The sequence below is a fragment of the Triticum dicoccoides genome, chromosome 6B, assembly GCF_002162155.2.
Source record: "Triticum dicoccoides isolate Atlit2015 ecotype Zavitan chromosome 6B, WEW_v2.0, whole genome shotgun sequence".
In the NCBI taxonomy this organism is placed as follows: Eukaryota; Viridiplantae; Streptophyta; class Magnoliopsida; order Poales; family Poaceae; genus Triticum; species Triticum dicoccoides.
This window is the reverse complement of record NC_041391.1, coordinates 253673017-253686623: the sequence shown is the minus strand read 5'-3', so window position 1 is coordinate 253686623 and position 13607 is coordinate 253673017. Positions and strand designations below refer to the sequence as shown.

The following is a 13607-nucleotide window of genomic DNA, read 5'->3' as shown; positions in this document are numbered from 1 at the left end:
CTGAAGTTGCCATGATATGTTTCAGCTATTTTCTTCTACATTTAAAAGTAAATTTTGACATTTATAAAATGGGGAATTAAAAAACTAGACTTGCCATGAACCATAAACTAAAATTGCCATGATACATGCACGTAAAATTGCCATGGTTCATACAAAAAATAATTTTCATGGTTAAAGTACTGGAGTGCCATCATCAAAATACTAAAATTGCCATGATCTACAAACTAAAATTTCCACATGGCAACTTTAGTTTAAGCCCTATGGCAACTGCAGTGTAAACATCGTGGCAACTTCTGGCAAATTTTTTTTTCGTCGAAACATATCAACACGGGGTCTAGTTTTGAAGATCTCGCCGAGACGGATTTAATGGTGAAAACGGATTTTTAGTTCGCTTTTTTATTTAGAAGATACAACATTTTTAAGCTGAAAACCAATTTTTTTTGCTGATGTCATCTATTTATACGTGGCAAAATGAATGATGATGGAGGCGTGTGGGCGATGTGCAAACACCCACACGTGTGTGGGTGTTAACATTTCCGAATATCGGACGATGCAGGCTGCCCTCGATTGTCTCGCTAGGAGGACGAGAACCACGCCCAAGCCGCCATCGCCGCCGCCGATCCCTTCACCGCGACCGATCTACTCGCTATGTCGACGGCAACCACGCCCTAGCCGCCATCACGGATCCTTTGCCGTCCCAGCCCCAAGACGAGCCGCTGCCGGCGAGGACCGAGAGGAGCCACCGCTTCCAGGTTGCCGCCTTCACACACTGCCTCGGGTTCATTGATCTCTCCTCACCTCGCCACTCCTCACTGCCAGCCCCGCACAGCTCTACCCCCATGGCGGCAATTCGTTCAATGGCGTCCATGAGAGGTGGCTGCAGCCGCCATGGTGCCGATCCGGTCCTTGCTGCTGGATCCGGCCCTCTCCACTCCGCCTCTCGGTCCGATCCAATAGAGGCCTCCGATGGCGGCCTCACCGTCGACGCCACCATCATGCCGGTCCTCCCCGACACCTCTTCCTCCACCATCAAGGCCCAGGAGACCTTGGAGCTCACCCCCAGCGCGTCCCCTGCTTCCATCGAGATGGTGCCAGTCACCTGTTCGACGGAATGCTTGACCCAGGTCACCGCCGTCACCCATGTTGACGAGGTCCATGATGCCACCACCTGCGCCCCGAGCCCGCCGTCAACATCAACGACGAGGACGTCGAGAAGGTCCCACCCGCGTGGGCACCGCCCACCATCAGCACCGACACCTCCTATCTCAACAAGGAGGTCGTTCCTCCCATGGCGACCACCATCGACATCAACCCCAAGGCCCACATAGAAGAGTTAGACCATGACGTCATCCTCGTGGCCTCCAACAACCTCACAACACCAGCACCGACTAGGTGCTTGACAGAAAGCTCCGTCCGTGCAGGCGACTGGGTGAAGCATCTATCCGCCCTGAACTATGGCGTTCACCATATAGCAAAGAGAACAACTAGGTGCCTGCTGCCAGGACAACAAGGAACCATGTAGCAACCATGGTTACCCACTATTCCAGTGCATGTTGTTGTGATCAACACCGTTCTATTCCATGGCATAGCTCACTGTAGTGTCTCTGGTGATCCTGTATATGTGTGGTGGCCACCGGACGACCAATCGAGGACTAAGTGTGAAGTGCAAGATCCTATTCAGTATACTCGAGGTAACACTACTCTGGATTACAATAATTCGACCTTCCATGGCAAAGCAGCGGGGCAGCCCGAGGTGAACCATGACTTGGAGAAGCAGAGCATTGTCAGGTTTGATGCACTGCTTGGTGATCCAGACAAGTTGAAGGAAGAACAAGCAACTGTCAAGGCCCAAGTTGTCTTTGGATGTTACCTAGCACGCTGGGCATTCCGTGCATTGGAATGGATCATATGACTTCAGGCACTGATTCGTGGCCATCTTGTACAAAGCAATGCCAACCTTTCTGGTGATGCAATTCAATTTAGTTGAAAGTTTGTCAAGCAAAAATCCGTGGTTCCTAAACTAGATGCATGGAGAGAGAGGTCAACTTCCAATGCAATTGCTCACAAGCTTCTAGCTTCACCGATTCTGGGAGAGGCCTTTCACTTTCAGTACAGCGAGAGGGATCCCAATTCAGCCTTCAACTGGTTAGAGAGATGGAACATTAGTCGTGTTTGGAAACCCACTCATCAAACAAGGATAGGTGCTATTACTGATGCCAAACCTGCTCACTACAGTCAGCATGCTACAATAGTGATGCATCTATTTCAGAGTGTGAAGAACACAAGTACTTTGACTGCAGACCTGTCAAGCAAAAATGATCTCCAGTCCATGCAGTTTCAGCGCCAACAATGTTTCCCGGAATGTGCACCATATAATGCAGAGGTGCAGAGCGCTAGTAGTCACTTGTAGTATGCACTCCAGCTTCAAGCGTTGGATGTTTCTACAGATTTCAGTACGGTAGAATTGCAGGCAAATTATTGCAATAGAAGCTTGGCAATACATGCAAATTGCATGAATTCTTGGAATCTCAACAACAGTGAACATACTGACCCAGAATCCCAATCTGCATGTTCTAGGAAGGTGGGAAACTTCTTTATAGATGGTGTTCAGCTGCCAGTTGATAACTCTTGCTTGATAAATTCAGTATGCTCTGTACCTGGTTATCAAAATGATCTTACTGTTACTAATGTCGACGATATGCTCAAATCCACTACTGAAGATAACTGCAGCAAAGGCATTTTAATGCAGGACAATGCATTGCATTTTTTCTGGGAGGCCAGACCTGAACAACAAGAGGACATCTACAACAGGGAGAGTACCGCTGAAATTCCTACGAGATATCAAGTACAGGAACATGCTGCCAAATGCAGTTTACCTACGCCTGACCATCAGCCAAGGATGTAAACAATCTGCAAGAAATGTTACCTTATACCCCATTGCATACTTTTCTGGTCTCATAGGTGGAGCAGTAAACCATTTTCTTTTGGACATCTTGCATCATATCTGCATTCTTACTCCATAAGCGTCACTTTGAATGACAGTCATGAGCATCCATATGTACAGTTCGACAAGCTATTGGCCACTCGAATTGAACAAGAGGTATTCGATCAAAGGTGTACTTCTAGCTGGGCATACAAACCTAACCAATATGGTGATCTCTTGGTCCTTTCATGTTTGACGGTTCAACATGTTTATGTTCTGTGGTCTAGGTGCAAAGCCATCTGGCTCATCCCAACAGATCCATTCACAAATGAGCAGCAACTACTTGGGTATACGAGTTTGAATTGCTTCGGCTTTATTCAAGGAGTTCCTTGTGATTCTGGTTCTTCTACTGCTGTCTTGGACCTTTACTGCTCATGGCAGTACCTTGTCAAGCTATGGATGGTGCTCTTCTTGGGGACCAGATGCAGGTCTCACCACTACTCTGTTTTGGTTAGCCCATAACAGCAAAAAACTACAAGAAGGGATGCCATGTATTTCTCAGAGCTCTACTACGTGTGGTGGCTTGCATGCAATGAGATCCATAACTGAAGATTATCCTATAGTTCTTATCCTGGTATGGCAGTTCATACAATCAGTTCACCATGCAACTTCTTGCGAGCAGTGGGACCCAGGAGGATTGTATTTTGCGGAGCCAGGAGATCGAGCACCAACTTGGGGGGCAAGCCGGTTGTTAAGGAGGAGGGGATGTCAGCGTCCCAAATTACTATGGAAGCAGCAAGCCCACCAAGCAACTTGTACATTGGCCGAACCTGAAGATGGGCCATAACCGACTACAAATACCAGCACGGGAAGCAGCAGGCAACTCATCCGGGCTTGGATCACGACAATGGCGGCTTCCCTGGCACCCTCTATCTTTCTTCCTCCTCCCTCCCTCTTCCTCCTTGTTCTCTGAACTCTAGCAATTTCTCTTGTATCGAGCTGTAATTCGAAATCATGATTGAGAAAAGTGAATCGATAGCTGGTCCCTAACATCGTGAGGTCCTAGCGGCAACGTCAGGCCCCTTGCGGTTGGGGTCGATTTGAGGTTGCTCCGGTGGAATCATGGAACATGCCCCATTGTTACAGCCTTACAGGGGCTCCCAAGGCCAGGTTAGCGAAATCCAGTTGCTCCACGTACGGGGTTATTTTCACCTCTGTTTGCTTTTGCGTTTTTGCAAGCCAAAAATAGGTGAGCGAATCGGGATTCAGATGTGGGGGATTTTTGGCCATGATGTTGTTCCATATTCTTTTTGCGATTCAGGTATTCGTGTTGCACATGTTCATAGTGGCCAAATCATTTTTTGGTGACGATTTTTGTGTTTTTCATCATTAGTGTTTGAACGTATGTGTTTCATCAGGGGGATAGTTGTGATCTATGCATGCAGCTAGGTTTTCCATTTTAATTTTAGAGATGACAAGCAACTTTTTTGTGGTCTTATTAGTTTTCCAAAATGGAAATTCAGTGATGATCATGTTTTATTAGCATAGGTTCAGAGATAACTTTAGTCAGTAAACAAATTATTTTCTTGCAGGTCAGTTCTGATGTATGTTCAATAACTCAATTTTGTTTTCATCTACTATGTTTAGTCAATGTTAGCTCTAGCACCAACACTAACTCTCACTCTCATGCCACCACATGGACGCCCCTGAATGAGGTGCATGTTGGTGCTCGCCGTGGGTACATCCACCAGATTTTCTTATCTTCTGTAGTTTGTTGAAAATGAAGTGCTTCCACCAACATGAATATTCCACGAAAATCATACTTAACATTTGGTAAAACATGAAGTTCCAGTCTCTATAGATATCGTCTGTAGATCAAGGATATAAATTATCCATCTGCATCCAGCTGTCCAAAGGTTCTGATTTTGGATTCTGTCAAGTTCAGTTCAGATTTTAATTTTGTTTACACCTTTTGTATTGACAATGTGTGCGGCAAACGATGACTGTGAAAATTCATAGACATTGCGAGGCATGGAAAGAATTGGACTTTGATTTTGATCATTAATTAATAGGTATAGGTAAGGCTTGGTATGTTCTAATCTGGAGTTGCACTACAGCCACGACAATGGGAGCTTGGAAGCGAGCTAGACTTGAATTGCATGTGAGCGAGCTCGGTGACGATCGCAAGACCCCACCTCGAGTGTTCCCATCCACCTACATCGGCTTCATACAGGTGAAGACACATGCTCAATCTACCATTACATGGTTGGCACATGCTTGAATGTATGAAACTATTATTCTTGCTAAGTTTTTCTCTTTCAACCATGAAGTGCAATAGTATAGGTGAGCGCTCGTACCAGGCTCCAGATTGCCACATTTGTCCAACAAATGCACCAGCTTAAAAATCTTGCTGTTTGTATGCATCCACCACCTGAACCTTAATCCGAGTTTATGAAGAAATTGATGTAACATCTGCTCTTATGTTCTTTGTAACTACCGAATTGGAACCCGATGGGAAGTAATTTTTGATTGAATGAACAGGGCCACTATGTTTTAACATATTTTTGCATAATCTTTATGTTTTTATCTTCATGTTATTTAGTGCAACCTTCGCTATATTCAGTTTGTCCTCTTTTAATGCATTTGTTTATGTGACATGTAACATCTGCTCTTATGTTCTTGTTGAAAGGAATGTTGTAGGGGAACCCCCTACATCAATGTTTGTTTTTTGAAATAATAAGAACCAAGGTGAGCTAGGCTCACTCCTTTACAATGAAGATTTTCGTTCATTTCTCTTGATCTTGCATAACAAATAATATTTACAGTTTTATGCAAGTCTTTTTTAGCCCAAGCACTGGACAACTTGCACTTGAACTTGAGCGGGCTGGCATGTTTCATTGCCTCCTAACCAGTCGCACACAACCTCTTCGGAATTTTATGCAGGACTTGGTGAGATAAGAATGTTCAAATTCTAACCCATGATGTTGTAGGAGGAAAGCGACAAATCTTTGTGATTTAAAGTATGCACTTGTTTTTTGGTTAAAAGCCAGAATAAGTCGCACATTTGTGGACTTTGGTAATTACGATGTTGAAGATTATACCAAAGCCAATTTAATGTCAAGGTCTCTTTTAATAGTAGGTATTCTGACCATAGCCCTTGTTATAACCTATTTTTTATTTTCATGGTGGTATATTGCAAACTTACATGATGCTTAATCCAGATATAATATTTCACGCACAAGTACACCCCTCTAAGCAATTGGTCAGAATTTTGATCTTCTATTGAGTCATATTACACACTTTTTGACAAAGGAGGATGTATCTGCCATATGAAACAACTTTAACGAAATGCATTTTGCAATGAGATGGGTAAAGTTTATCGAAGGGAGCATTTTAGCTGTTTTTTTTAGTTAGTTTGTCTTAGCTATAAATCGTTTTTGTTATTTTCATTTATCGGGACCACACAAAAGAATCTTGTTGCGGTCAGATAATAAGGAGAGACAAACACCAACATTGACCTACATGCAACTTCCATTATGTGTAAATAAGGATTTAACATGCAGTTACCTCTTGTGGTTGGAGAGAGTTTTTCATTTGTAAATCAGATGTACAATACATGATCTTCTCTCATGGTATGTGATGATCATTTCATATATTTGCTAAATTTTGGAAAAGGTGCACACGCAATTGTAAGGGGGTGTGAAGGGCGTTGCCACGGGACAACAAACTTACGCATGGCGATGCTGTTAAATGTTTGAAAAGGTGCACAGGCATTTCGTATATTTGCTAAAATTTTAAAGTGACGACAATACAAGAGTAAGGGTGAATGAAGACAGTGAAGGAACGGAAGGGGGGTGGAGGGAGGTCGGTGGGAGAAAACAATGAGACACACTATGGGGCAATGCAACGTCACAATGGTAGTGGAGGCAAGGGGATATTTTAACTCAGTGTTACAAATGCAGTGAAGTAGTGCCTGCTATGCACCAGATGACATTATTTTTATATATGCTTTCTTAAAATGAAAAATACTAAAATGCATGTGGTTCTAATTTATTGGTATTCGATGACAATTAGTTATACTATTTCCTACAGGTTAGAAGGTACATATGTGACAGAGTAAAGTTGATTATATATGGGATATAGACTAGAAAATTACAAGGCGTCGTATGCAAATTGTCTGGAAATTCTGGGGATGCATTGACTTTGGCCTCACACGGGGCAAGACATGAACATGATGTCTGATAGTTATCATCGTTGCACCTTTGGAACTGTTTTTTTCTTGCAATATCCTTCATCTAATGAGAGTTGTTACCATGCACATTTTAGCGATACAGGTTAAAAAGGTACCACAAAGCTTGGTTAAGCCACATGGCACTTATTGATAAATGTAGTGGAAGTCTATTTTTTTTTGCAAAAATGAAATATATTTCCTTGGATTAATGATTAGTAGATATTGGTTCAAAACTGCTATCATTGATTTTTGTGCTAGGGGTGAGATAACTAGGGTCATTTTCTAGCCATGTCAGTAACATGCCTTGAGTATTCAAACTTGGTATTACAAATTTCTCCACTTGATATTTGATTCTTCCAAGGAATATTGTTGTTTTCCTAATTAACGAGATACTCGAGTCACTTAAGAAAAATGGTACACCTTTAGAGGTGTTTAGAGGGAAGGCTGTTGGTGTTGGCATTGCTGTTGTCAGTTATTATAAGCTAAATTATCTTTAGCATGATGGGAAGTTATCAACTCTCATGGTGATCACCGATGCTCTTTAGCATTTCATAATGAGTATGAGATTGGACAACCCATCTTTGGTAGAAAATTGGTTCCCATTTGGTTAAGTTGTAGAGGGAGCATATAATGCTCATTATTGGCGTTAATTGCATTGTGCTTTCCCTTGATTGGAATTGACTTTATGCCCATTACATAATTTGTACATAAAATGTAGAATGCTATTGGCATAATTATTTTTCCGCTAGAGCAGTGTTTCTAAGCAAACAAAAATGGCCACTTATTCTTTTATAGTGCATACAGAGGAGAAAGGTTTGTACTACCATATACTGGTCGTCAGTAGTAAATGTGTGTATGGTCTTCGCTAAGTCATAGTTCTGAATTGTGTTTGCAACTTCAGATAGTGAATTTAGTATTACTATTTCTTACATGTTAGAAGCCACACATTATTTTTCTCATTTCATCTTTGCACATGAGTAATTATTATCTGTAATCAGATAGTGTAAGAAATGAAAGATTTATTTGTCTTAGCATCAAATGTTAAATATGCATGGTATCCTATCCAATACACATCCAAATTAAGATAAATTTGTTTGATCAGTGTAGAATTGCATATGTATATTTCCTTTTGTTTTTCTGTGCCCATGCCAGAACTAATGCAGGAATAGGTATTAAAACTAATGCGATGGTGCCTATGTCAAGTCTTGCAGTGGATTAAAAAGTTTACCATGTGAACTCATTTTTGTTTCTTGTATATAGTATAACCATTAATTTGTGTGCTCCATAGTCGTGGAGTAAATGAGTCAGGATGAAGTTTGAAAGTTATCTTAGCCTGTATAAAGGTTAAGATTTTCCTTTAATGTTTAGGCTTCTAGGATATTTCCTATAGACGCCAAACATTAATAGGGGGTGTGAGAGGTAGAGGGTGAGACCCAGAGAGAGCGGGTGGGAGAGCTGGAGGGTGGTAGACAAAGAGAGAAGTATGCACTGTATTCATATGTGTAATTGAAAAAAGGCTTGTGGCAACGCACGAGCGTTCTCCTAGTTTACATAACTACTCGCTTGATCTTCACTTATATCTTTTTGGAGTAGTTTGTCATTTACTCTTGTGCTTCACTTATATCCTATGAGTAAATTTTTGAATGAATTGAATATAATGAAGTTGAAATTATATATTCACGTCATGCCTAGTGGTAGCTTCACATTGGGTTTAGAAAGTGAAATCTTTTGAAGCTTGACAATCACAATATTGGTCATACAAGAAATTCATGAATGATTATTGGAAGGAAGAGAACTTTCACATGCAAATACAATATCCTGAAAATCTTTTGTGATTGTGAGCCCCCATCAAAATATTATATGCCAACTTTGTTGAGTTGACGTTGGACAAGGAAGACAACGTAATGATTTATGTATGCTCATATTCACATAGAAGTTATATTGTCATAGATCCTTCAACATGTGGTGCTTGCCCCCCATCTTTGCTAGCATAAAATTCTGCACTAAGTAGAGATACTACTTGTGCATCCAAAAACCCTTGAACCCAAATCTTATCTTTAAGAGTCCACCATACCTACCTAAGGATTGAGAAAGATCCTTCAAGTAAGTTGTCATCGGTGCAATAAGATAATAAAAATTGCTTCCAAAAGTGTTAGATCATTTAGTGTAAGAGAAAATTGAGCGTTGTACGAACTTACGATGGCAAAGCAATAAAGCGACAGACTGGATAAGAAAAGGTTGCTATCATAAGGGGCAATATAACATGACGTTCTTTTGCACTAAGGGATTGAGCATAGAAACAAATAATAGCACGGCAACCTTTGCTTCCCTCTGCGAAGGGCCTATCCTTTACTTTTATGTATTTACTTTTATGCAAAGAGTCAAAGTTTTCTCTCTATTCCTTTTTATTTTTCTCCTTTGGAAAGCATCATGTGGTGAGTAAAGATCTAGGCACATATGTCCAGTTGAATATGGGTAGCATGAGTTATTATTGTTGACATCACCCAAAGGTGAATACATTGGGAGGCGAAATTATAAGCCCCTATCTTTCTATGTGTCCGGTTGAAACGTTTTTCTCATGTGTATGCAGTGAGTGTTAGCAATCATAGAAGACTATACGATGGTTGAGTATGTGGAGCTCTTACTTAGAGTGTTGAATAAGTTGAATTGCAATTGCTTGGTGACTGAGAATATAGGTTGTTGAGTTTCAAGAGAGTTCATTGTTTGAACCTTAACATGTGAATTGGTTGCTACTATAACATGAGAAGTTTTATAAGAAAGAATTGCTGTTATGATGCTCGAAAAAGTGATTGAAATTATCATTGATCAAACTTATGCACTTTACTAGCATTCACACTTCATAAATTGTTTCTTTTATCATTTACCTACTTGAGGACGAGTTGGAATTAAGCTTGGGGATGCTGATACGTCTCCAACGTATCTATAATTTATGTAGTATTCATGTTAATATATTATAATTCTTGGATGTTTTACAATCATTTTATAGCAACTTTATATCATTTTTTGGGACTAAGCTATTTAACCAGTGCCAGTTGCTGATTTTTGCTTGTTTTTTACGTCGCAGGAAATAAATATCAAACGGAGTCCAAACACCGCTTAACTTTTTGGAGATTTTTTATGGACCAGAAGGAACCCAATGGGCCTGCGTTGCACCTAGGGGTGGCCCAAGGGGGGCACAACCCACCAGGGCGCGCCAGGCCCCCCTGGCGCACCCAGGTGTGTTGTGCCCACCTCGGTGGCCTCTCGCACCCCCTCTTTGCACTATAAATTTTCAAATATTCCGAAACCCTTCGGGGTTAACCTAGATCAGAAGTTCCGCCGCTGCAAGGTGTCTCTATCTGCGAAAACCAATCTAAACCCCGTTCTGGCCCTCTGTCGAAGGGGGGAATCATCTCCGATGGCCATCTTCATCATCCCTGCGGCCACCATGATGAGGAGGGAGTAGTCCACCCTCGGGGTTGAGGGTTTGTAGCAATAGATAGGTGTTTGATCTCTCTCTCTCTCTCTCTCTCTCCCTCTCTTGTGATCTATATCATGGGCTTTGCTAATATAATCGGATCATATGATGTTTCTCCCCACTATACTCTTGTTATGATGAATTGAATCTTTACCCTTCAAAGTTTTGTCTTGTCAGATTGAATATTCAGAGATGAGAATACCTGATATATGTCTTGCAATATGAATACTTGAGGTGACAATGAGGTATCTTATTGATTCACTTGATATGTGTTATGGCATTCAACTCGCGGATTTCCGCATTTATATTGGGGTAATCTATGCATAGGGGTTGATGCACGTTTTTCTCCGACGGAAACTTTGGGGTCTCTTTATAGTTCTTTGTGTGGATTGAGTATTATGAATATGAATTTGCTTTGGTGTTATTCTATTACTAACTCTAGGATAGATCGAATGGAAAAAAATAGCTTTGTGTTATTTTCGTATGAACTCTTGAATAGATCAAACGGAAAGAATAGCTTTGAGGTGGTTTCGTGACCTACAAACAATTCCTATCTTTTGTTCTCTGCTAATAGGAACTCAGGAGTGATTCTTTATTGCACTATGAGGGATAATCAAATGATCCAACTATGTTAGCATTGTTGAGAGGTTGCACTAGCAAAAGTACGGACCCTAGGCCTCATTTTTAAGAATTGCAACACCGTTATTGTGCCCGTTTACTATTTGCTACCTTGCTTTTTTTTATTTATTCAGATTATAAAAATATATTTCTACCATCAATATTAAACTTTTATCACCATCTCTTGGCCGAACTAGTGCACCTATACAATTTGCCATTGTATTGGGTGTGTTGGGGACACAAGAGACTTTTTGTTATTTGGTTGCAGGGTTGCTTGAGAGAGACCATCTTCATCGTACACCTCCCACGGATTGATAAACCTTAGGTCATCCACTTGAGGGAAAATTGCTACTGTCCTACAAAACTCTGCGCTTGGAGGCCCAACACGTGTCTACAAGAATAAAGTTGCGTAATAGACATCATTATTCCCAAAATTACCAAAACATTCTCATAAATTCTTTGGATCATATCTTCATCAAATATGTCAAAAAACTTCCTTGCCTAGTTCAAAGATAATTCAACAATATTCATTTTCCTATTCTGTTCAGAACTACACTTTGTGAAGGAAGTGTTATTTATATATATTCTTGATTGCCCTAGAAATTTTTGGGCACTCTTTCCTATCCAAATCATTGCCTCATGACAAAATTCAGCTCCATTTGCCTAGTAAATCTTTCTTGGCAAATTTCCAAAGTTTTCATTCAGCTAGAAGCTTTGTGAAGGAAGTACTAGCTATGCATATCCTAATGAGATGAATTTTTGCCAGATCTTATATATGCCCATATCATAGCTCTCCACAAAATTTTACCCCATATAAGAATTCATGAGAGCTCATGATACAGTCTTTGTTTCTAGTAATATTTTCATTTTGTGAAGCAACTACATTTTATATTGTTGTATAATTGCTGCCAATTTACCAGGGCATGACCATACCTATGCAACTTACCTACACTAAATTTGAGCTCATTTCATTTATCCAATTTCTCTCACTAATTTTCCCAAGTTTCTGTACAGAGAAGAGCATCGTGAAGGAAGTACCACTTTGGCATGTCCGAATGGTATCAATTTTCTACAGCACTTTCCTATGCCCAAATAACCAGCCTCCACTAAATTTTAGCTCAATCCATTCATTATTTTGAGCCCAGCCTCAACATTCATATTTCTGTCCGGTGTGGTACTTTGCAAAGCAAGTGCCACCTAGGATCCTCCATTTGAGATGAAAATTTGTGAAGAAACTATTCTTAGTAGATGACCATCCTCAGCCAAAACTCACACCCATTTGTCATGTGCATTTCCCGTACCGCTAATCAAACACTTGGGTGCTAATTCATGTTTGGGCATAGTTTGGTCTCGTCGTGAGATTCTTCTGTTGTCACTTTCTTCCTAAAACCTACCTGGGGAGTGACCAACCCACTAGACATGCCTAGGCCACCCGGAACGCAAGGCAACGCCACGATCACGAGGTGACCACGCGGCGGGCATGCGAGTTTACGCGCTCTGGAGTTGGGGCCCTTGGCCACCGTCCAAACCTCGACATATCACCACCAAACCATGTATTTCTGATTAAATAGATACTTATGTACGTAGAAATTATTTTTGGAAAAAATAAAGAGCAAATTATAAGGCAACTATAGTTCAAATTTGACCTGTTTCCTGCTGAATCGGCGGAAATTTGTCTTTTTCACGAGAGGTGGACCAAAACTTTTGACACCCAACCATTTTGTCAATTGTACATTAAATATGACCTAATATTTTAGAAATTTTATTTGGTCTAATTTTTCAACAAATATATGGCCGGTCCTTCACAAAAAACTTTTTTTGGGCACTCAAAAAATGGAAAATGTATTTTTTGTGCAAAGAAAATGAAAACTTCCTTAGCCAACATTGTTTGTCATTCCAAGATGCACCTTTGTACAAAATATTAGACCATTTTATCAAACTGTGCCATGAATGTGGCCATAAGATTGATCATCTCGCTTCAAAGCCATGAATCTTCACACATGATAGCTCATTTCCGAGAACACTTATTTAAAAGAATTGCCATATTATAAGTTTATTATTTTTCCTGGTAACTTGGTCACATATAATGACAAAATGCGAAGGCTTCCAATCTTTTGATTTTTTTATGCCCGTTTCAAAATACGGTCAAAACGGCGGGAATGTCTGTTCCTAGCTAGTGGTTGAATCTTGGATTTTTTTTGGTGTTTCCCTGATTAAATAGATACTTATGTACCTAGAAATGATTTTTGGAAAAAATAAAGAGCAAACTATGAGGCAGCTGCAGTTCAAATTTGACCCGCTTCCTGCTGAATCGATGAAAATTTGTCTTTTTCACCATAGGTGGTTCAAAACTTTTG

At 40.7% G+C, this 13607-nt stretch overlaps 1 long non-coding RNA gene across 1 annotated transcript; it reads left to right on the top strand.

Annotated features, from left to right (window-relative positions):
• The first annotated feature begins 558 nt into the window (after positions 1–558).
• On the top strand, positions 559–5482 carry LOC119323671. Its single transcript, XR_005156449.1, has 2 exons — positions 559–4244; positions 5041–5482. It is a non-coding gene; the product is annotated as an uncharacterized LOC119323671 (long non-coding RNA).
• Positions 5483–13607: the final 8125 nt, after the last annotated feature.